The sequence below is a fragment of the Triticum aestivum genome, chromosome 4A (assembly GCF_018294505.1).
Source record: "Triticum aestivum cultivar Chinese Spring chromosome 4A, IWGSC CS RefSeq v2.1, whole genome shotgun sequence".
Lineage (NCBI taxonomy): Eukaryota > Viridiplantae > Streptophyta > Magnoliopsida > Poales > Poaceae > Triticum > Triticum aestivum.
The window spans coordinates 659,499,982-659,505,986 of record NC_057803.1 but is presented as its reverse complement, the minus strand read 5'-3'; positions in this window follow the sequence as shown (position 1 = coordinate 659,505,986).

Genomic DNA, 6,005 nt, shown 5'->3' with positions numbered 1-6,005 from the left:
CATTTTACACGATCGCCCAAGATAAGAAGAGCACCAACCAAAACAGTGGTGTCCGCTTTGATGCAGAAACAATGACGGGAAAGGAAACATATTATGGTTATATACAGGACATATGGGAACTTGACTATCGACGTGGTTTAAAGGTCCCTTTGTTTCGGTGCAAATGGGTCAATATGACACGAGGCGGGGTAACGGAAGACCCGTAGTACGGAATGACAACAGTGGATCTCAACAATCTTGCGTATGCAGACGAACCATTCGTCCTAGCCAATGATGTGGCACAGGTTTTCTATGTGAAGGACATGTCTACCAAGCCAAGAAAAAGAAAAGATAAGGAAGCGAATGCATCGTACGATGAGCCAAAGCGGCACATAGTTCTTTCTGGGAAGAGAAACATCGTGGGAGTGGATGACAAGACAGACAAGTCAGAAGATTATGAAAAGTTTGATGAAATTGCTCCATTCACAGTGAATATTGACCCGAGCATCCCGTTAAATGATGAAGATTTTCCATGGTTACGGCGCAAAGGGACACACGCGAAGAAAAAGTTTCACACCCAAAGATCTGGGATGTGATCGGCTTCACTAGCTATCATCACTTTCTTCTGTGTTTCGCACCGAGAGGGGAATCTCTGTAATAGTTAGGGTAGTTATGTGCTTTGGCATTTGAAACGCGAAGAAGTTTTATGTGCAAACAAATTCTTTCATGCCTTTACTGATTTTTAAAGTTAAGTTATTCACAAACTAGTGATTCACACTAATTTCAAATAATTCAAAATTTAAACTATTCAAATTTGAAAACTACGGGCACTAACAGAAAGTTTGTAATTTTTTGTACCTAAAACAAAAATGTTCACAAAGAAACTCTAAATACTAAAAAAAACACAATAATAAATAAAGCAAAAAAATAATAAAAAAAGCCCTAACAGAAAGTTTGTAATTTTTTGTACCTAAAACAAAAATGTTCACAAAGAAACTCTAAATACACAAAAAAACAACACAAAAATAACTAAAGCAAAAAATAAAATAAAAATAAGCCCGCCTACTAGGCCAGAGCGGCCTGCATACGACTAGAAACCCAACCTGTCGTTGGGCCAGGATGCAGGCCCGCAAAGGCCAAGTGGGCCCACAGGGCTGCAAAGAACACGTAGGCCCAGTAAGCCTGCTTTGGAGAGGAGCTCGAGAGAGTGACCGCACGGGGGTTTATAAACCAGTGCGGTCGCCCCTCGGTTAGCGAGGTGGGACTAAACTTGCCGCACCGCACCTGCGCCAGCGCACCCCCTATAGTACCGGGTCGTGGCACAAACCGGTACTAAAGGGGGGGGGCCTTTAGTACCGGTTTGTGCCACCACCCGGTACTAAAGGGGGTCGCTTCCCGCCGCTGGCCTGGCCAAAACAGGCCTTTAGTACCGGTTGGTGGTTCCAACCGGTACTAAAGGTGCCTTCTATATATACAACGGCTACGAAAATTTCAGTTTCCCTCTCTGTTCATTCCTCTGTTTCCGTCTCCGTCGCCGCCGCCCTAGATCGTCTCCGTCGCCGCCCCCGTCCCCGTCGCCGCCCTCGTCTCCGTCGCCGCCCCGGGCCCGTCCCCGTCGCACCGTCCCCGTCCCCGTCGCGCCGTCCCCGCCGTCGCCTCGTTGTCGCCTCGCCGTCCCCGTCGCCTCGCCGTCGCCTCGCCTCGCCGTCGCCCGCTGTGAGCCCTCCCCGAGCCCATACACACACACACACACAAGCATGTTTAATTAATTTAGATAATTAGTCTTTAATTAGTTTAGATTATTTAGATTATTATTTTGTATGTTTAATTAGTTTAGATAATTAGTGTTTAATTAGTACACACACACATATTTTGTATGTTTAATTAGTTTAGATTATTTAGATTATTATTTTTTCACTATTATATATGTATGAACGCATGTTAGATGGATATAATTAGTGTTTAATCAGTTAGAAATTAGTGTTATATAGAAATGTTAGAAATTAGTGTTATATAGAAATGTTAGAAATGTTAGAAATTTTAGTGTTATTTAGATTATTTAGATTAGCATAATTAGTGTTATATAGAAATGTTAGAAATTTTAGTTATCAAAATCCAATCATTAAAAAATGTTACTTTTTGCGGGCATATAGCTAGTATTTGTTCTCGACGATGCCCGGCCCGCATCCTCGCCGTCGACCCGTCCGTGACGACGTCCAGCCGACCCATGTCCGGGACTGGGCTCCGCCGGGCTGGCACTGGGAGGTGCTGCCTGGAGGGGCGCGCCGCTTGATGAGGAACCCGGCCCCGGGTCCCGTCGTCGACCCTGATCTCGTTTGGTGGCGTTCGCGTGGGCCAGTTTCGGTGCGGAGGGACCCGGCCCCGCCGGAAGTGGTACGTCGCCGTGTCAGGGAGGAGGACGAGCACGTCCATCACTACATGGTTGCGTTAGAGGGCGGCAGGTTCTCCAATACCTGGCAGTATCTTCGGGGATCTCACTTCAGCTATGATCCTGTGAAAGACAAAAGACAAAAAGACAAAGAGGACGCTGCTCCACGTCCAGATGTTACTTTTGTCGACAAGAATCAAAAAGATCTGCTTTGGGATACTCTCATGGAACATTTCATCCTACCAGATCATTTCATAGAAGCAGATGTGCAGAAAGTCAAGGACGCTGCTCTTAGGAAGATGGCGGTTGCATTCAAGAACCACAAGAATCGTGAATGGGACAAGTACGTCAAGGGAGGAAGGAAGACTCCAGTATTCGAGGGAACACTAGAGAACCAACGTGCTCATTGGGACGATTTCGTGAAATTCAAGGATTCGGAATTAGCTAAGGAACGGTCGAGAATAAACAAGAAGAATGCCGAAAAAAAAGGATAAGTTCCATAAGCTGGGGCCAGGTGGCTATGCGGTGACAATGCCTAAGTGGGATAAGTCTGAGAAAGAGATGGAGGATGCAGGTGCCACTCCGGTTACTAAGAGCTAGCCCCCCAGGGTCAGGACTTGGTTCTATGCGCATGGGGGGGAGTTGGACCCAAAGATAGGCAATGTTTCGACGAGGGCAAGTCTGAAGGGAGCCGACGATGCGATACTTGTTGCAATAGAAGAGGCACGATCGGGGGTGTTCCAGCCCAACAGATAGAACGACGAGCTTACGCGTGCCCTGGGAAATCCTGAACACCCGGGAAGAACACGAGGCAAGGGCGCTATTCCATGGTATGAGGGGTTCTCAGACTGGAACACCGACTACAGAACCCGTGTGAGAAAGAAGATTGCGGAGGAGAAGAAGAGGAAGATGGAGGAGGAGCAGAGGAAGCGGGACTATGAACGCCTTCAAGGCCTAGAAGCAAGTCAAGCGGAATTGGTAGTCAAATTCCAGCGGTAGCAGGAGCAGATCGACTCACTTACCCAGCAAAGGGGGTCTCAGCAGCTGCAGCAGCTAGCGAATGATCCAGCATTGGATAGCACCGCCCCATCCATGCCGAGAAGCAGCATGGGTTCTGCCCCGGACGACACAATGCTGGGTAGATGCCCCGTGGATGACATCACGGAGAACACTAGCTGCGAGCTACATGTCAAAATGAAGAACATATCCATGAAGGTGGCGGACGCCGTTGCTTTTACAAATCCCCCCGAGGCAACCTTCCATTGCAACCCGATTCCAGGGGGCTATGCTCGTGTCTTAGTTGATGAGGTGATGGACCCATATTCGGAGCTAGAGCTTGACTATCCTGGAGGTGACGACGAGCGCTTTCTCGGAGACGCCAAACATCGTATCATCCTATGGAAAAAGGATTGCATCATCATTCGAAGGCCACCGACACCGCGTCAGCCGACTCCTCGTCGAAGTCCGCCACCGATTTAGCAGCCTCCCGCTCCTGCAAGTCCACCAAGTCCGGCAAAGTGTCAGGCCACTCCTCCTCCTCCAAGTCCGCCACAGCGTCAGACATCCACTCCTCCTCCAAGTCCGGCACAACCTCAGGCCACTCCTCCTCCAAGTCCGGCACAGCTTCAGGCGGCCACTCCTCGTCCAACTCAGCCCCGTCAGCCGTCTCCGCCGCCTCAGCAATCACAGAAGAGACACCCCGCAGCTATGGTGCGTAGCGGTACGAGTCGAGGTAGTACAGGAAGTACAGGCGGAGGCAAGCGATATAAATATGGTCCAAGCCTCACGCCTCTTCCGCAGAGGGCTTATGACAGGTCCGAGGAGGAAATCACAGCCATATCGAAGTCCGAGGTGGAAGCCCATTTTGCACCGAAACCGCCACCGCCGCCAAGGGAGAAAGTGCCTGAGGAAACGATTGACCACTTCATTCGTATGGCTCAACCACCAGCTCCCGAGCCTGTTGACACAGACTATGAGCGCCACATCAGGAAGTTAAATCGAGCACGTGTACGTAAGGAGGCGAGCTCGGGATCGAGCAAACAAGAAGCAGCTGTCAAAAAATGCGGGAAAACCATTCCCCAGCTGGGAGAACAGGCGGCGCAATCGATCCCCTCGCTTGTTGTGCCAATAACACGTGATAGTACGCGCGCCCAATATTATTGTGGGCAAACAGTTTACGTTCCTGAGGTGGGCAATGTGGTAATAACGGAGGAGCATATAATGCAGGCTGAAGTTCTCAAAATCACTGTTGGACAACTCCTCGAGACCGAGCCCATGCCCGTGCTTAGAGAGGATGAAATAAAATGGAAATATGTCCGGGGCCAACCTTTGGTCGAGCCAGACAAGGTCCAGAACCTCCCAACGAGAATGTATGAATTGCATCAATGGTACATGAACATTACCAAGATTTCCGATGGATTGTCCCTCATGGTGAATGTCAAGGAGGATCATTACTACCATGAGAAAGCTGTGTCCGTTGAGTATTCTGAACTGTTTCAGTTATACAATCAAGACGCACTCGACAAATCTATCGTCAGTTGCTATTGTCTGTAAGTGATTTCTTTCTGTAATTTAAGTCTCAAGCTAGCTGTAGTGATCCTTATCATTACCTGTAATTATCCTCACTATATTCTTTTCTGTAGTATTATATGCAGGATGAAGATGTATGAAATGAGAAAAGGTGGACGCTATGGCATTGGGTTCATTGACCCAAACACCGTTAATGAATACACATGGAAAATAAATGAACGTCATCAAAAGGCCGTAGAGGACAGCATGCTAGAGTTCTTGAAGCGCCTCAAATACAATCAAGATATACTACTTCCTTACAACTTCCAGTGAGTCACACTGTCTTGTACTACAAATTCTCTGTTTTTGCCTACTAGCTAGCTACATGTTTTTGCTTACATATGCCCACTTAATTAAGACATGCAAACGTGTGTGCATGCAGATTTCACTGGGTCTTGTGTATCATTAAAGTTGACACCGGAACAGTTGAAATACTGTACTCACTACTCAAAGAAAAAACTGACTATAACATCTTGTTTGGGATAGTCAACAGGTAATTTCAATCATTATTAACTATATATCTCGGCCTATTTAGTTCGTCATTTCATGATATGAACTATTTAATAACCCCTTTATTCATTTTCTTTTTCGGCGGGCAGGGCTTGGGCAAGGTTCATCAGGGTCACGGACAACGAATGGAAAGAAAAGCTTAAATGGGGAAGACCCAAGGTAAGTAATTAAGTAGTACTACCTAGCTAGCTACTTGCCATCTCTTTAATTATCATGCTTGATTAATTATTATCTGATCAAATTCCATTCTCGTAAAGGCCCTGAAGCAGGCGCAGGGGACTGATCTGTGTGCATTCTGTGTTTGCGAGAACATTCGCATGATGGCGTCCGAAAGGAGCAGATCTCAAAGACAGGAATGGGTACGCTTGTCAAAACACTATTCACAATTTTTACACCATTATCGATATCTAGTCACACAACTAATACACATGCATATTGATCTCCTTCTTAACAGTTCAGAGAGGTGCGGGCGAAGCTCCTAGAAACGGAGCGCGTAGAAGCACTTCAAGAGGAAATAGCGGGATTTTTGCTCGACCAGGTCATAAATCCGAAGGGAGAA